The sequence below is a fragment of the Lagopus muta genome, chromosome 7, assembly GCF_023343835.1.
Source record: "Lagopus muta isolate bLagMut1 chromosome 7, bLagMut1 primary, whole genome shotgun sequence".
NCBI classification, from domain to species: domain Eukaryota; kingdom Metazoa; phylum Chordata; class Aves; order Galliformes; family Phasianidae; genus Lagopus; species Lagopus muta.
Genome location: NC_064439.1, coordinates 45011671 through 45029694, shown reverse-complemented (window position 1 = coordinate 45029694; position 18024 = coordinate 45011671).

Below are 18024 nucleotides of genomic sequence, written 5' to 3'. Positions count from 1 at the left end.
GGTGCCACATCTATGCCCACGGATGAAGAGAAGGTCAGTGGACATGCACTTCCCGTGGCATACTGTAGTGACTGCAGTCACTGACCATCGCTGAGTCAGAAACAGGCAACCAGGTGTAGTCAATGGAGAGGCAGGTGAGCTTCATAGGGTATTAGAAAATGCTCAGGTCTTTGGCGTTGACTTCCTCTGACCTCCTGTTTATGACATGGCACTGTCTGTCTTAATGTGCCTGAGAGGGAGGTGAGGTATCAGCACCTTTCATGGAGGAGCTGGCTCTTATGTCTCACGGACCATTCTTAATGCTTCTTGTCACACATTTCTGTGTTTTTCCAGCTGGCTCTCATGTCCTTCAAGGCCAAGATGTTCTGCAAAGCTTGTGATGTATTTGGGCATCCTTTCAGAACAGCACTGACATCTAGTCCAAAATTAATGAGACTTCAGCATGTTGTAACATTAATTGCATATTTATGACGCTTTATTTAACAAGCACATGTTCCTGAATGGTGCCATTTTTTACTATCTTATTTTAATAGACTACGATAATTTCATAGGAATGTGGAATAGGAGAAAGGAAGCATGTTTCATCTGACAAATTCTTGCTGAGTGCAAAGAGAGCAACTAGAGCATTTTTTCCACTTATTTGAGAAGATTTGTCACTGTCCAACCCAGGCAGCATACAGCAATTATTTTGTTTTGCGTTGCTGTTCTTCCAATTAGCTGCTAAAATTTGGGACAATTCTGTGGAGATGCATCAGATCAGGTTCTAAAAACTCTCTTAGAGGGGCAAAAATACCAAACAAGTAGATGAGTTCTAGTGGACTTTAATTCTAGTTGCTATTATGCTATTGCATATTGCCATGAATCTATACTGCAAAGGGTTTATATTTTAATTCACTGTAATTCACATTCATAGTAAAAACATTATTGCTGGAAATCATGCCATTACCTGTGTAGAACAGCAGAGTTCTGTATCTTGTAAGGTCTGGGTAGGAGATGCAGCCTGTATGTATTTGGGAATTGCACTGTGCTTAGTTCAAGTGTGGTTTGAACTTTCACTTCTTGTTCTGTAATTACATTGTTCCATTTTGTTCAGTACTTAGTTCTGTTTATTGATTACAAATGAAATGAGTTTAGAAATTTTACATTAAGCATGTCTACCTTCTACTTTTTTCTTAAACTGATTTTTGTGAAACTTTTTTATTTTTAAATTATATTTTCCCCCCCAAGGAGTCAATCTAGTGTTTGTGGCAGGACCTTTGTGTTGAATAGAGGTGAAGAACTATGACAGGCATAAATTTCAGGCCATAACTCTACTAGGATGTGTGATCTAATCTTTAAATATGTGATGGTACAAGCTGGAGATTGCTATGTCTCAGGACATTTTAATGAAAAGACAGCACAGTCTTGTAAGTATGGAGAGGTGACAGATGCTTAACTGAATTTCCACATCCCTGTGGAGATGAAGGAGTATTGAGTCCTTCCCATTGAGCCACATCCACACACAGCAGGACATGGTCAGTGTCTGGTTTTAAGCACTTGGTGATGGCTCCTGAAGCAATGAGTGTAAGACCAGCAGGTTGTACCACTTATGCACCTAATTACATTTTCTGTGCTAGAACCACACTGATATGTTGGTACAAAGCAGAAGCATGCTGGTGAAACAATACTATTGACTATCTTTTCCAGGGCTGTAAACTTTTTGCAAACACAAGTTACAATTATTTCCATCCAGAGTAGAGCTGATTCTACTCAGCCTTGGTCGTGCTGACAAGGCTGTCCTAAAGTTAATAGGCATACCACCAGTTGATTTTTCTGAGGTAACCACCACCAAAGTAGACTCTAGCTGACAGCAAGGAAAGAATGCCAAGGATACGGAAGTGTTAGCTGGAAGAAGCAGATTTGTTTTAGTATCAGACCTGCACAAAAGATCCACTAAAAGTACTTGGAAAGATTTCCTGCTCTGTCCCATCCAGACTAACCTGGGAGCTGTCACAATGCATGCAGCAAAACACATGTCTAGGGAAAGCAGTCACCTGCAGTCTCTTTTATACCTCTTGCTTGTCTCCTTTGTGTGTCCTGGTTGGTTACTGTGCTAATATCCTCTCCTGTATGGCTTGACTTGGTTGAGCCTGCAGCTATTTTTGTAGTACTCCCTTGAGTTATCCGGTTGGAAGCTGCCTGTTTGCCTTGTATTAATGGAAGTCAGGTTCAATTATATGCATGTTGGGGAGAAGTTATTTCCTTTCACCCGTAATGAATCCTGACCTTTCCCAGGATCTGGCTTGTCTGTTTATTCAATGACACACTACTCATCACGCTAAGGAGAGAAATGGAAAAATCCCTAAACCTACCCAAGGACTGTCATCTCTCTTCTGTTTAAGCAGTTGAAGATAATAAAACACATGCATTAAGCAAGCAGATACAACTGTCCAAGTGGATGGGCTTGACCCTTTGGCAGAATTTGTTGCAAAAGAGAGCTTCCACACAGCCTGGAGAAGCAGCACCAGGCATGGTGTGAAGCTGTGTTTTTTGTTTTGGTTGCAGTGGTTTTGTTCATTGGGACCAGTCTCTGAGAGGTCCTCATCCTTGCAGGGAGCATGTCTGTATGCCAGATCTCCTAGGGCCAGAGAAGGATGGTTGTGGGTAGGATTGTCCATTTGCCTTCGTGACTGGGGGCTGTGATACCAGCAGAGAAACTGGATTCCTGCACAATGATTTGCAAGAGAATTGTAATGGAAAGCTCAAAATTGTGCTCTTGGGTAGGAAACAAGTGTATAAATCACATAGGCTTGTTTGAAAATTTTACCCTCTAGCCTTTGGCCTGGTAGCTTTAAGCCCAATTTTTCTCTCATTGCTTAATCCCTCTGTGTGTATGTGAAGATGAGGCAGCTGCCAGCTGCTAAATTACTGGAACAAAGGCAAAATTTCTAAAGCATTTTATATAACACTTGTTCCCTTTCATTTGATGAATGATTCATTAATGTCTCTGTTTGAGATAATTATTGCAAAGGCTATAACCTTTTTCATGATTTGAATGAACACAAAACATCGCATAGAGAAAATCTGGAAGGACAGAATTTCCACCCAGCAAAAGAGGTTTTGTTCTCAGCAAGTTGTCTATGCATACATCAAACAGTAAAATCCTGTTTGCTTCCTGAATTACAGATCAACAAAGTCTTCCTAAATGTAGGTTTAAGAAGCTAATGCATGTTTGTTGTTGTCTAGAAAAGATATTCAGTCATTTCTTCCTTGCTGGTGCTTGTCTGGATTTTCCTTGGCTGCTCTGACTCTGCTAGGCATGTGTCTGAATGGACCACAACAGTAAAACGATAGGGGCATATCCAATGTATGGCCACTGATCTATCTTTAGTTCCCATACTTTCTCTCACTTGCTTTCCAGTCCTGGGAGTAAAGGTTTGCCCTGTGGCTGGCAGTGATGGGGTCGGTCTCACCTCAAGAAATGTGAGCATGAAGGGGCTGACAGCTCTGCAGTCCGTGTAGGAGAGTGAAGAGGGACTGACCAGGAGGAGGTAAGGATGAAAAATGGGTTGAGCAAGAAGAAGAAAGAAGTGATGTGACCAAAGAAGAGGTTGCAGGAAAGCCTGAAACAGGAACCTTAGCTCTTTTCATGGTGCCGATGGAGCCTTAGTTTCTCTTCCAAGTATGATAACGACTACTCCATGAGAATGGTGCTCTCCACAGGAACTGCAGTTTATTTTTCTTCTGTCCTCTTTCACTGCCCTCCATGTCTACTCAATCACATGGGTAGCACGGTGCTTCCAAGGGTTTTGAGGTGCCAGGCTGGTCCAGTGGGGCCACCCATAGTCTTCCAGAGGAGAGTAATTTGGTTTAATTGGTATATCTGAGTGAAGCAAGAAAATCTCTGCTCTGTTAAACCTGAGCTGGGCCTCTTTGTTTGTCTGATGGTTTCTTTGCCTCCACAAGAATCATGAGGGAGCACAGCCACTTCAAACGCGATGTCCCCTCCTGTCAGTTCAGGTTTCATTTTACTGCATATATTAACAGTTAGAAATGTTTTGAAACATTAGCATCCTAGTTGGTTGGAAAAATAAGAGATGACAGCATCACCATTCAAAACCTTAATTGAGAATAGTGTTTTCTAATCTGCTGCACAATTTCATTCACTTAAAATATTTCCCCTTGCTTTTCAATGAGTTTCTTGTTTAATATCAGTTCTGAGTCACTGTCTAGGAGGCCAGGAGGGCCATTCAAATAGCTATCCTAAGGCCAACTGCAGTGAGGTATTCCTTGAAAATATTCTTTTTGAAAACTGGAATCTCAGATACTGACATCATTTTCTCAAAAACAGAAAATCTTTATGTAGTTTCTAAACTTCTGTTGATAGTTTTGCACAATTGAACTTCTCAGAATTCTTCCAGATGAAGCATGTGTCCAATGGCTTGCTGTCATCATTCCATAGTTTGCTTGCATACTTGCCTACAGCTGTGTAGTATAGCAGATTGATATGTTACTGACGTAGCATCAGTTAGAAGGTCTGTTAGTGGTTTTAGCTATTTGTAAATGGAAATTTAATGTTAAATGTAATGTTACGACATTCTGCATTATGAAAAGTACAGAGACTCATCTCATTTTAATGGATGCTTTCTACACCAAGAGTAATCAGCATTGCTGCAGGTGACTGGGCTCTGGATATCAGGACTCTGGGATGTAATGCCAGAAGAAGCACTGATCTATAGCTGAACACCGTGATTGCACTCTTGCATCCGTGATGATGAAGGTTCTTGGTGTGCAGCTCTTCCTTAAATTGTAAGAACAGTGCAGCTGAAAAAAAACCTCTATGGTCCTTGTGGGTGGAGGCATAGGGCTCTGCAAAGAGCAGAGCATGGCGGCCTTGATCATACAGACACAATAAAAGGACTCTGATGGACCCTTGTTGAAACTTCATAGATGGAATTGGTGTTCCTGGGTATCGGCCATGGGAGCACCATGTGCAACAGGTGTCACCAATTTGAACTGTGTTTTGAAGCTTCCATTCAGTCACCTGCTACACCTTCCCTTCCCTTCCCTTCCCTTCCCTTCCCTTCCCTTCCCTTCCCTTCCCTTCCCTTCCCTTCCCTTCCCTTCCCTTCCCTTCCCTTCCCTTCCCTTCCCTTCCCTTCCCTTCCCTTCCCTTCCCTTCCCTTCCCTTCCCTTCCCTTCCCTTCCCTTCCCTTCCCTTCCCTTCCCTTCCCTTCCCTTCCCTTCCCTTCCCTTCCCTTCCCTTCCCTTCCCTTCCCTTCCCTTCCCTTCCCTTCCCTTCCCTGTTTGTTAGTCTGTAGAGAATACTAAGAGAGAACAAGTCCTGAGATGGGATGGGAGTACAATCTATTTGATTATATGAACATTTAAAAGATTTATTTCTAAAGAAAATTCATCCTTAGTTTATCTATGAAAACAGCTCTCAAGGTTGTGTGAGTTTTTTGAAGGGTATGTATCCCTTGAGCATCTGTCCTATTTAATTAGTCATACTGTTGACTATTAAGTTCAACAATAGACAGAGACAATTAGTGACAGGTCCCAGCAGGGTGGGAAGTGAAGTCATGCATGAAAGCATAAACGAATCTCTGGTCATAAGTAAGTAGTGTACCTGAAGTTAGGATAGAAATAATAATTTTCCTTGTATCCTCCAGTAATGCCAGAGATGTCAGAGTTGTGAGAGTTTTGAGATAGATGAAGTATCATTTCTTAGAACTGTCTGCAGAAATGCATATAATGCAGTTTACTTGCTGCTATTATTTCTTTTTTTTCCTGGTAGTTATTGGGTTTGTTATCTTATCCCAGTATCACGAGTGGAGTTTTATATGGAGTTTCTAATGGAAGACCATCACTCTCTAAGCTTTTTTGGGAAAATTCTTCAAATTGCTTGACTGGGACATAAAAGTACACATTAAGATCTTTGTGTGTGCTGAAAGGGGAAAAGGATATCAGGAAAAACACAGCCATGAATACCTTCCAGCTTGATTCAGTATCATTCTTCTTTACTGTAAGCTCCAGAAATCTCTACAGAAGGAAAAGGATCCCCATCCGCTTGTCAAAATGGGAGATTCAGTAGCATCTTAGTGCTTTTACACTATTGTATCTGTAATATATAATATTATATATAATATATATAATCTGTAATAATGTAATATATTTTACATTATTGTATCTGACAGAACTGGATTTCTGGTTGGAAAACTAATAGTTCGATTAGTTTGGAAGCAGCTAAACAAAGAAATAGATGATGCTCAGTTGGCCAAGAAGACCAATGGCATTCTGGCTTGTATCAGAAATAGTGTTGCCAGCAGGAACAGGTGATCATCCCCCTGTACTCAGCTCTGGTGAGGCAGCACCTCAAGTGCTGTGTTCAGTTTTGGGACCCTCACTACAAGAAAGGCATGAAGGCCCTGGAATGTGTCCAGAGAAGGGCAGCAGAGCTTTGAGGGATCTGGAGCACAAGTCTTATGAGGAGTAGCTGAGGGAACTTGTGAAGAGGAGGCTCAGAGGAAACTGCTTTCTACAACCGTATGAAAGGAGGTTGTGGTGAGGTGGGGATCAGCATCTTCTCCTGCGTAACTAGTGGTAGAATGAGAAGTAATGCCTCAAGCTGTGCTAGGGGAGGTTTAGGTTGGCTATTAGGAAACATTTCTTCTCTGAAATAGTGGTGATGCAGTGGCACAGGCTGCCCAGGAGAGTGGTGCAGTCACTGTGCCTGGAGGTGTTCAAGAAAAGGGTAGATGGTACTAAGGGATGTGGTTTAGTGGGGAAACGGTGGTGGTAGGTGGATGGTCAGACTAGATGATCTTGGAGGTCTTCTCCAGTTTGAATTCTTTCTTCTTGAATTTCCTTTTGAATTCTGCCTTCCATAGATAAAGGCAAGCTGTGAAGGTTCTGCTACTGTTCATCCACAAAGCAGGGTTAGAAATGGATGAACCAGTTTGCCTATCCTGAGAAACAGTGCAGCTGAGAATTTTGAACTTGACTTCTAAAGCTTTAAATAAAGCTTTAAAGTTCTTTATGTTAAGGAGTTTTTTTTTCCATTTAAACCATTTTTTTTTTCTCCCTTGCCTTTTTTTTCTGCTTGCATGTGTGATGTGTAGATGGACAGCAGCAAAATTAGGGAAATATAATAAAGTATTTTAGACCTTCATAGTTTCTTGCCTTCACTGCTGTCAGAACATGGTTGTGCCAGAGAAAGTGGAACTATTTTTCTGATGAGAAATAATTTCTGTCCTTTCTTAGTCTTGTTGTGTGAGATAGGAAGGAACAGATCAAAATTTCAGCGTACTGCATATGTCCAATGAAAGACTTGTTTCAACTTGTGGTAACTGACGGGAGAATATGACTCCATGTCATAATCCAGCTCAGGAATATTTGCATGTTGCACAAGGATCATACTGAGAATTGCAACAGCCCGAGTTTGTTCTTCATTCCTTCAGAAGCTGAAATGAGGCAAACTCATCTGTCACCTTCATGCTTCTGCAAAATGAGGAAACGTCTTATTTAGGATGAACAAAGCTAACTCACTGACATCTGAAAAGCAATGGAAGTCTCTAGACACTAAGTACTGTATGAAATACAAGAAATGTAGAAGAGAGACACTATTATAATTGAGACCAATCTTTCTTTTCCCCTATCAACAACCTTGATTTGCTCTGAAATGTCATTAGGATGTATGGTATTGCAAGAGCATCTTTAGCCTGAGCTGGAGTAAAGAGCGGCTGGTAAGGGACAGAGATGTGTGGTATGAACTAATGAGTGGCTGGGGGCCTGGGAAAAGGCAAGGGAAGTTTGCTAGAAGAGTGAAAAGTTTTCTGGCTCATTATGTATTAGTTGGAAAAAATTGAAGTCACACACTAGCGACAGAACTAATGCAGAGCATCCCAGCACGCTGTCAACCATGAGTGCTTCTGCTTCCTAATATTAGCACTTGTCAGTTTTCATCGACTCTGCTAAATACATATTTACTGAATGTTCCTGAGAAACAAAAGGAAAAGGAATAAAAGCTGTACTTCTCCCATTTGCTCACTGCAAACGCTAAAGCACCTCTGTGCCTTGCAGAAGAATGACAGGCACAGTTTCCCATAATGGCTCTTGTTGGTCCTCCACTGACAACTGTAAGGTACACCCGCTGATATTCTGCCAACAGCTTGCTAAATCATCTATGAGAGAACCATCCCGGGGCTCTGAACTGGGTCACTGCTACTGGAAGAAGCAAGCTAAGTCAGCACACGACAGTGCTCTGATTGCAGATGTTACCTCTGTGTAGGCCAAGGACACCCTGGAAGGGGCTGCTCTCTATTCTGTCAACTGGCTTTTGTCTGTAAAAGCGTCAGTCTTTAGTAGCTCTTGTTCAGCTCCTGGCACATTCCTGGCCTGAGGACCTATCAAACCATGTGCCATTTTTCTTCATGTCTTAAGCAAAGACAGGATGTTCTTTCACCGTCAGCTCAAACTAATTCTATATTTGTACATTTTCTTTCTGGTTGCCTGACTCCTCAGATAGGTTTGCCTTGAAGCTAACAGGAGTCAGCTTGCAGTTTTCCTTCAGCCATGGAAAAATTACTTTAGTGTTCTTGGTCTTGCCTGTCATTGGAAATGCAAGAATGGGTGGCCTAGATCTACACAGTTATGGTTTTAATGACAGGTGAGTTGGCAGATCCACACAAGAAGGTTTTACAAGAAAGGGATGTTCTTCGTGGCACAGATCTCCTTCTCCCCTATTGCTTGTGGCTCACGTGATGTGCAGTCATTTTTTGCATTGGAAGCTGAGATTCACTTTGAGTGACTCATTTTTTTAATGAATTCCTTCTAACTGGTGAACCCATCTCAGATGCTGACACAAAGTGAGCATTTTTGCCTTTGAGTCTACATTTGCCCCAAACCAAGTTTTACCTCAGAATCATATTTTTGAACATTTTCCATCAGAGCTGATTTCCCATCTTCACTCTGCTTGTTATGCTGAGTGTGTGAAGACTGTGAAACTGACTTGTAGTTTTTTATATATAGGTAGTGTGTTTAAATCATGTCAGGATGTGGAGATGGATAAAATCCTGTTCCATAAGCAAAGACCTTTAGAAATACCTGTGTTCTATTTAACCTTATCTGAACGTTCAGCCACTCTGAGAGCTGGTGTAAGCTGCCTGTGCAGTCAATAAATTATACTGTTGATGAATCAGATGTACAAAAAATCTGCTTTGATTAAGACTTCACTGATTTGACTCTGGTGACTCAAAGGATATCTGGAGAGTTTAAGTTGTACTGAGGATAAAGTTGACACTAGATGATGGCTAGACAAATCAGAAAAGTATCAAACTGACTTGTTTTTTGATAAGTCTCCATGGCCATCTCCTGGGGGCACTGTTAGATTCAGGTTATTATGTTAGCTAGGCTTTTGGTCTGACCCAGTATCTCTGTTCTTATGCTTTTTATAGTTTCAGCATAGTTGTTTGCACTTCTTATTGGAAGATAGCTGCTAGAGTGTGAGCAGTATCAGGCAAACAGAATGCATCTGTCACTCAAGTCCAGAGTAGCATTTTTTTACGTTAAATCACCTTAAATACTGTGAATGAACTTTTTTTCTTCCTTAAAGGTAAAAGGGAGGCACCTTTGAAGAGTACTCTGGGGATAAATATCTAAAATAGGTTGAGATGAACTGCTGTAAGGAGTTGATGCCAACTATAGAGAAGGTCCAAACCACTGCATTAAAATAGGTGCCTGAATTTTATATCATAAAAGTAAGGAGAGATTATACCTTTTTATAGTGCCATTTCCAACTGCTCTGTCTTGATGATAGGAAAAGAACTAGCATCAGTCCAAGACCTAATCTTTATCAATGCCATAATTTACAAGAAGCCCTATTCAAATCACAGTTATCCTGGATGGAGCTGGAAGTTTTTCTGGTAGGTTCTTCCATCATGTCAACTATTTTTCCTGTCCGAAGGTTGAAATTTGCTGAGCCAAACTATCATGTCCTTGGGAGCATCTCATCAGCAACGCCCCCCCAGCAAACATTGGTGAGAGGTCGATGTTTATTTATTGCACTCTGAGAAATTGCTTGCACTAATTTATGTGGGGAGGTCTGCTAGATGAGTAAGCATGGCAATTCCATTGCTCTCAATGCAGCAGGGGGAGGATTAACAGACAGCTTCATCTGCCATGACAAAATTTCTCTCTGACTTCTGGGCTGTTAAAGGAAATGACAGGTTTTACTGCACTGTCCATCTCTTGGAGGGACGTTGACAATTTGCTGCTTAAAACCCAAGTCACAGCAGAGCATTTAGCTGACAGCTGAGACCTTGGCATCAGCAGCCAATATTGATAGTACACAGCACAAACGCCACATGAAGGGCGGAAAACATCACTCAGACATGCCTTGTTGGAGTAGATCAACAAATAGTGCTTCCTTGTGTAATGCTCCAGGGAGAGAACATTATTATTTTGTTGCTTAGTGCAAGGTAAAGACAGAAGGTTCCAACTTTGGTTCTGCTTTTATTTATTCCTGACAAATTTGATTTATGAATCAGGGAACTTCTTTCATTACAGAAAGGATCTATCTGCTTGATGACCTGACACAATGATTTCCTTTTCTGTCCGTGCATTTCCTAGCCACGTTTGTATACTGTCTTGTCAGTTCCATAAATCTTAACACTAAGTAAATCCTTCTCTTAACCTTTTGAAGTGATAACATTGCTAATAATTTCCAAACATATTATTCCAGGATTTTCTAGAAGAAAAGACAGGTTGCTCTGTTGTGGAGCACAATGAGAACAAATACCTCTTTGTTTCCCTTTTTAAAAATTGATGGAGTTTTTAACCCTTTGCACTGCTTGCACACAAACTCTTGTAACTGAGAAGTGATCCATCAGTCCTTGAAACTACTTGTGATGTGTATATGTGAATCATTTTATTAATATTATCACTGAATACAGTTATAGAATATTGGTCAAAGCATCTTAGCAATTTCACAAATTGTAAAAAAAAAAGTCTGCATTTGTACAGTCTTTGATTCTTCTCTCTGCTAGCAAAATAATTTGCCGTACAGTAGCTGTAACTTTATCTTGTTTTTCTGTATTCAAGAGGATCTACGGGTCTGCAACGTGATTCAATTAATTTGACTTATAATAAGAAAGCAAAGCCTGGAGCTCAGAGTGGAGATTCTATCAGGAAAAAGAAAAATAAAGGGAGGAGGCCAAAAATCAAGATAAACATGTCAGATTGTCTAAATAGCCTCTTAATCACTTAGTAAACAAAACAACATTTTAAAGTTCGAAAGGATTTTTTTCTTATGTGGTATTTGAGTGCCCAAACAACATCGTGATAGAAGGTATCTAATCCCATAGCTCACTGAAAGGTATTTCTTCTTCTATCCAGAAAGGAGGTAACATGTTTTAATTTTGTTCCCATGACTGTTAAGTAAAGATGCAAGAGAAATGTTTCTTTCCCAGCTTTCGTAATGATATCTTGCCACCCCCCTTCAAAATTTCACTTCTGCTGTGATATCTGTGAGTAGCTAGCTAATCAAGATGTCTGTGACATGAATTTATTCATAAAGATGAAAACAAGTCAAGAATACAGATATTCCTTTAAGCATCAGCGCCTTAGCAGAAACCCAATCACAATTTTATCCCTGACAGTAACATAATGGAAAACCGCAGGTATGTTGATTATTTCTCCTCTCCTCCTTTTTTTATTTTTATTTTTGGAACTTTCTAGGCTCAGATGGGTCGTGTATCACCCATGCAGAGATGTACTGCTGCAGTGTTTTCCATTACAGAAGTACATTCTAGTGGAAATTTTTGGGGGCAAGACGACTGCGCAGCCAACCGAGGGCCAGATTCTGCTTTGCTGTGAAGAGGCAGGAACAGCACAGAGTGATTTAAGTCATTATTTCTCCCGATGGCTCCAGTAGCAAGGTAACAGTCATTGTGAGCAGAGGTCACCCCTAACGAGAGCAGTTGCTATAATTAACTGTCATTATTCTGAAATAGAAAGCACTAAAAAAGTTCTCCAATTTCTCCAGGTTTTTTCTTCTTTTTTTTTTTCCTTTTTTGGTCTCACTCTTCCAGTATGAATAGGGCCTGCCTGAAATCTGTCAAAGGACTGTCAAGCTATGTTTCACAAGGTAATACAGCAGGTCTCTGGCTGTGCTGGACTATGTTCTCTTTTGTAGCAGTGAATCTTTCAACTTAGAGCATCTTTTAAGACTGTGACATAGCACCTTGTCTTTTTTCCTCCAAAGATACTGCATCCATATTTAATGTCCCCTGGAGCTTTATCTGTATCCAATTTCCTCTGCATGTCTAGGTCTAAATAGTTGTTATGTAGCTGCTGCTCACATCAGTTTCATTCTATCTCCTGGATCTTCCAGTGTTGGGTGTGGTGATTCCTGCATCTAGGAGCAAAGTTTACTCAGTGTTCTCTATAAAGCTTACACGGATGATGATTAATATATCCCTTACTCTATTAATCTAATTGGATAGTGATGGAAAATGAAGGTAAAATAAATGATGGTTGTGTTTTAGAGATAGTTTGAAATGAAGGATGTCTGTAGCCCCACTGCATAGGTGTCAGCCTGTTAGAGGACCTTATTGAGCTCTGGGACATGAAGACCAGTAACACATGAAAGCCATAAGGCTGTAATGATGTTATTGTCTTCTGGTTTGCCTACAGGGAGAAATTAAACATTGGGTATCCGTGACGTGTGAAACCTGTTAGCCTTGAATTTTGTTATCTTGTTCTATGTGTCTTGATTATTAGGTGATGATCAGCTGGAACAACAGAGATATTTGACTCTGTGACCCGGTATTAGAGTAATAAGGATGAATTTAATTTTCTAATGGCAAATGAGATGAACATCCCTGAAAAACAAAGGTATTTGCTAATCTTTATAATATTGCAGCAGGTAAAGTTCTGAACACAGTGAAAAATTGCTCCTTACAAGGATAGTAGTTCATTCTACCTTTAACCATGGCAAGTTGTTGCTTGTATTTTTCCCTTTGAGCAGGAAAGATCTGACCACATTGTAACGCATGAAGCTGTCTGTGTGGAAGTAATTGTGGCACATTATACTGAAAAACACCCAAAACAACAATGAAGCAGAATTTTATTTGGAGAAGCATTAACTAATACTGACCTCTGAAGTATTTTTCATACTACTTCTGTTGCCCAGGGGCCCATAAGAAATTGAGACTTGTTCTTTTGCACTACATAGGAAGGTCAAAAATGCACATTTGCAGTTGTGCCAGTTGCAGTCCTGGTGATCAGTCACCAGTGATGTGTTAGAGGGGTCTGGCAGCAAAGTTGAAGGTACTAGGAGATTAAGAAATGAGACCTGGATTCCTCCTTGTAGCTGAAAGCACAAGGTAGGAAAGGACCAGCCATCAAGGCAGCCTTCCTGGTGGAAAGCACGTGCAGCTGACACCTGCATGTCTGGGAATGTGGACCAGTTAACTGGCTACCAGTCCCTATCCACATCCATCTCTGGATACAAGGGGATTGAAAACGTGATTTGCACTGGTGAAGACTTCAGTGGGAGAATTAACCTGACTGGAGAACCTGATACTGGTACCAAGAAAAAGGAAGTTTTAAATAACCACCACTTCACTTCCACTGTTTTTTTTTAGCTGGTTTATTGTTTTCATGATTGTGTCCTAGATATCAGTCAGAAAAAGCAGGATTAATTACTCTCTAAGAGTACCAATTACCAAACTATCATCATGTCTGAATTGTATTAGGACCAGCACTCTGACTAATTACTAACATTACAGTACCTGTCATGTAGCAGTTCATACATGCTCTGAAATAACTGTTATAATGCCTGCCACTGGAAATCTAGGCATGATATGCTTATATCTGAACTTGTTTATAAGGTTAAAGAATGTGCAAGTCATCTGGAGCAGACATTTTGTACTGACTGCAGTGTTCTAATGAACTGTTTCCTGACAAGACTTGAAGGCTTCTAACAAACAGAACATGACATTCACAGTCTCTGACATGATTCTTAAACTCTCCCCTTTCCTTATTAAATCTTCTTTTCTGTCACCCAGACCACAGACACCCCCTCTGTGATAATGTTTGTATTCTTTATTCCTCTCCTAAGTGAATCTGCTAGTACGCGACTCATCTTATTCCAGCTCTTCACTTGTTTTAACATGTGAATTGAGTGGTTCAGGAACTCCCTGGACACTGATCTGTCATCAAGCACATACTCTGACAATTTTTGGCACCATCAGTGGTAAATGTGAACTGCCCATACTTTCTCATCAGTCCATCCCAATTCACTGCTTGACTGACTCAAACTCCTACTCTGCCATCTGTCAGTAGGCCTCGCTTTGTTACTGGCTGATTTTATTCATATTTTCTTGAAAAGTCAGAAGTTTTTTCAGACTCCTTTTTGTTTTGTAGTGATATTAAAAAATACCTGAATGTTGTAGAAATCAGAAGAGTAAGCCATGTAGGTGACGAAGTCGTGGTTGCCCCTCTAACAATGTCTGACCCTTTGATCCATCCTTTCAGCCCTTCTGCGTGGACTTACATAGCATTTCTGCTTCATGTTCCTACCACAGAGTCAAAGTCAGACATGTTTTCTCTTTCAAAGCTTCTGAAAGACTTGGAAGACCAATTCAAGGGAATGTTCTGGACTTTGAATGAGGAACATTTTAGAGCTAGCCAGCGGAAGCATTAGACTGATGTGCCTACAGAACCAAAGATGATGGAAAAGAAAAGGTGAAAGACGAATAACTAGGTTAACTGAAGGTTACTCAATCTAACCTACTTCTTTTTTTTTTTTTTTTTTTTTTTTTTTTTTAACTAAATGCTGGATTAAAACAAACAAACAAAAAAAAAAAAAAAAAAGAAGAGGAGAGAGGAGCAATGCAGAAATAACTTTTATTTCCTTCTTTTGCAATGATTGAATACTCAAGCTTATTCAAGGTGAGGTTGTTTCTACACAAGTCTTTTTATTTGCTCCAGTATTGGAGCAAATATAACTACGTAAGTGTGGTCTTGTGCTTGGGTGAAATAGTCCTGTCAAGATTAGCTCAGGATCATATTGTTTTAACTGCGAGCATAGATTTCCTGGGAGGAAGCGAGGACGTTCTCTCCACAATGCTCCCACATTTAAGCTGTAATCTTCCTTCCTGCCCCATCTTGGCTAAAGCTTTGCCTTGCTTTAAGCAAGGCAAGGCATTATCATTACTGTAGCTGCCTACTGATGCTGATGACATTAGTAGTTTATTCAGTAGATAGTATTCATGCTGGCAGTGAGGTTTGGTTTACTGTCGGCATTCCATCCGCCAGCTGATAAACAATGCTCTGACACTTGCTAAATTTAGAGTTGTGGATATTTTTTTTAGACAGCTTTTTTTGTTGTTGTTTTGGTGGCTTGCAGAAAGTGTGCTCTCTTTCCCGCAGGAAAATTACCATTCCATTTTTGTTTATTATCTCCACTTCTTTGTGGAAGGAGAAAGGGCAAAGCAGGATTGCAATTTTAGGCAGAACTACTCAGTCAACATGACAAAGATTGAAACCTGATTTGTGGATCTTGTAGGTGTTAGGTGGTCTTAAGGTCATGGAGTTACGGGATGCCATTTTTAGAATGTCTGCATACGTGTATCTTTCCTTGATTTCAAGATAGATGAGGTTTTAAAAGCTGCAAAATGGAAATACTGGGTACCAGGATGTAGACCTTGAAGTAGAGCTTGGTAAGCAAGGCAGAAGGTGATCAGAACATGAGAGTCTTTTCTGAGACTTGGTAGGGAGTTGAGCTGCATCCTTTGTCTTAGCACGAGGACACCCAAGTTAATAAGTATTTTGCACTAGGGCTGCTCTTTTCCCCCTACTAATCCATCTATTCCTTTCTTCGTACCTTTTCTGCAGCCACAGATGATCAGCAGTGACTTCTCACACATTCAGCACAAGATCCCAGGTAAGCAAAATCCATGCAAAGTGCTAGATGGCAGATATGTGTGTATGCCCCCTGGAGCAGGTGGCAATGCCAGCTGCTCAGTTGCCCTCTGACAGCACATTTCACTGCTCACACTGATTCTCCATGCTGCTTGGTGGCCTTGAAGCTGTGCTGTGCCACTCAGGCACTGGTCCCCTAGCAGATATTCCTGTTCCAGTTTGTTAGCTAGGGTTGAGGAAGGTCACTTGCAAAGGAAGAAGAAGAAAAGTAGTCATCTCTTAAAAGTCTGCACCACCCCTTTTCTCGATCTGTCTGCCTACCCAGCACAATAGAGAGAATTGCACATAGGAGACCAAGTAGCGAATCTACTTGGTTGTTTCTACATTGAGATGAGCATTGGGTTGGTTTAGATCTGGGAGGCAAAACTGCTGTTGCTGCAGGCACTGTGAGCAAGGAGAATTTGTGGATTTCCTTGCATTTGGCAAGGCAAATGGTTGAATCATTAGTTATCCTGCCTTCTTAGCATTTTTTTCTGTCCGTTTATTACATTACTTATAGGTTCTTCAAGTGGTGTACCTGCACCTTCTTTGGGTGCATAGCCTGATATGAGGCTGTGTGGTGACACTCTTGAGGTACATATCTCCCTACCTGCAGACTTCTGAACTTCTTGCCAACATCACCCACATCTGAGAGAGAGGTGTCTGTCTAAAAGACTGAAGTTCCTATGAGAGCTATGAACAATAAGTTTGAGTGGAGGAGAGCACTGCATTCTCAGAAAAGAGGCAGTAAGCCCTGCTATGCAGGCATCAGAGAATCTCTAAGGGATGATACTCTGGAAACTTTACTAACGTAACTATTTTTAGAGGGGAATCATCTCTGTTGAGACAAGACAGGGAATTTCCTAATGTCACACTTCTTTTCTTATGCCTTTATTTATAATATTGATCAGAGTAGTTGGTTTTGGTTTGTTTTGGTATTGTGAAATGGCAAAGATGAAAGCACACTTTTTCAGTGCTATTCAAAGCCTAACACTAGAAGCAAACCAAGGATGGAATAGAGTAAATGCTCTCCTTCTGCAGTTCACTGTTAAGGCTTTTTTCTTTTTTTTAAAGTAAAACGTTCAGGTTATGTTTGGTGTTTTCTGTCTAAACACAAATACTGTCCAAAGGAGTCCACAGAATGAGATGTCTGTAACACTGGGATTATCTTGAATGCAAAAGCTTATTGATAGCCCCTTGCTACCTACACCAACTGACCGTTCACCAAATATAACCCATAGGACCTCCCAGATAATCTCACTTTTTCTACAAAACATGAGGTGACTCACAACATTGTGGGTTGGCATCTCTTAAACCATTCAGGTCATCAAAGTCATCGAAGATCACCACCAGTGTCTTTGGATTTTATAAATGAACCAGTGTATGTGAGGCTAATGATGGCTGGCACTGCAGAACAGTCCCGTATTAAATAAGAGATTAATGTGGGTTCCCATAATCTGGTTCAGCACATAAGAATGTAAATCTGGCTTTCTCTCTGAATGCTTTGCACATTATGAGCTGTCGTTTGTTTCTCCATCTGCCTGAACTGCCCTCATGGGATCTGCAGCTCCGTGTCCCTCCTCCCTGTGCTCCCCTGCTCTCTGGCCAAGCGCCCTTTCTCGTGCTGTGCTCTTCAAGGATTATAACCATCATAAATTGCAGACCTCTAGCTCAGCACCAGAGCATGAAGGTGAAGAGGACGAGCAGAGGGGGAGGTTGCATGTTACCCTGGAACCTGAAGCAGCCTTGCGGTGCCTCTGATTCCAATGCCAATTCTTCCTTCACACAGCTGCAGGCAAAACATATGCCTTTTCTTTTGCTAACAGCAAAACAAACGGAGAAACAAACCAAAACAGAATATTTCCCTGTTTACCAGTTCATCCAAATCCCATTTTCCAGTGGAAGAACATTTAATTCCTAAAGTTTCCAGCCAACCTTGTTACTGGCTGCCATTTCCAGTTCCCTTCCCATGATATGAGCAGCGTGTGTATTTCACCCTAAAGGTGTGCTTTCATCAACTCCTTAATGTACATGAGTACAACTTACTGGAAATTACCCAGGCTTTTTGCAATTTGTCTT